Consider the following 1,424-nt stretch of genomic DNA (forward strand, 5'->3'; position numbering starts at 1 on the left):
CGGATCGCCGTGACCTCATTGATTATGGCCAGTGCTCGCAGCGCTACTTTTTCTCAAATTCCTCAACAAATGACTGGCTTTATTTCTCTTCATGGAAGCCAGGTTTTCCGTCTTACAAAGCCAATCAAATTTTAATAGATCGCACACAGTCAAGAAGGGCGAAATTGCTTCTTCTCAGTTTTGTGTTGCTTGCGAATCAATATCTACTTACTGTTTTAACGCTTTACAAAGTAGGTATTGGTGTGCGCGTGATAGAGTTATACATTAACCCTCACGTGCACACACAGACCCATGCATTACACACGTACAGTTGGACGGCAGCGCACGCACAAACACACCTAAGATAAAGGCACACACACACGCATATACACACACGCGCGCGCGCACACACACACACGCGCACACACACACACACAAACACACACACACACACACACACACACACATACAATGCACACAGAAGCGAACGCACAGAGAGAGAGAAAAAAGGTAAGCCGATGAGAAATAACGATCTGTGGCCCATTTTTCGTTCAACGCAAACAAAGCTTACACTCAGTGCACACTGCAGGAAACTTCCTCAAACCCCTGATTGACAGATATACAGTGTTTGATACAGTTGACAGACAGACAGTGTTTGACACAGTTGACAGACAGACAGTGTTAGACACAGTTGACAGATTGACAGAGTTTGACACAGTTGACAGATTGGCAGAGTTTGACACAGTTGACAGACTGACAGAGTTTGACACAGTTGACAGACAGACAGTGTTTGACACAGTTGGTAAGACCCCCCCCCCCCCCCCCCTTCCCGCTCTGGAAAAGCAAAAGCCATCTTTTTGGCGCAATTTCATCAAATCCTCCCAAATCAAACATGCTTTATTTTGGGGGTCAAGATCGGGAACACTTGACAACAACTGTGGCCAACAATCAATCACAATAGGCTATTGCACGTCACGTGACTCAAGAGGGGGGGGGGGATCTTGTTTTGCTTTAGTTTAGTTTTATTTGTTTTGTTTTGTTTTTAGCTTTTGGAGGGGTCACATCTTTTGTTTGCGCAAGGACTGTGGTAGGCTCTAATGGACTGTGGTAGGCTCTACTGGACTGTGGTAGGCTCTACTGGACTGTGGTAGGCTCTAATGGACTGTGGTAGGCTCTACTGGACTGTGGTAGACTCTAATGGACTGTGGTAGGCTCTATTGGGCTGTGGTAGGCTCTAATGGACTGTGGTAGGCTCTATTGGACTGTGGTAGGCTCTAATGGACTGTGGTAGGCTCTATTGGACTGTGGTAGGCTCTAATGGACTGTGGTAGGCTCTAATGGATTGTGGTAGGCTCTACTGGACTGTGGTAGGCTCTAATGGACTGTGGTAGGCTCTAATGGACTGTGGTAGGCTCTAATGGACTGTGGTAGGCTCTAATGGACTG

The sequence above is a fragment of the Aplysia californica genome, unplaced genomic scaffold (genome assembly GCF_000002075.1).
Source record: "Aplysia californica isolate F4 #8 unplaced genomic scaffold, AplCal3.0 scaffold00695, whole genome shotgun sequence".
NCBI classification, from domain to species: Eukaryota; Metazoa; Mollusca; class Gastropoda; order Aplysiida; family Aplysiidae; genus Aplysia; species Aplysia californica.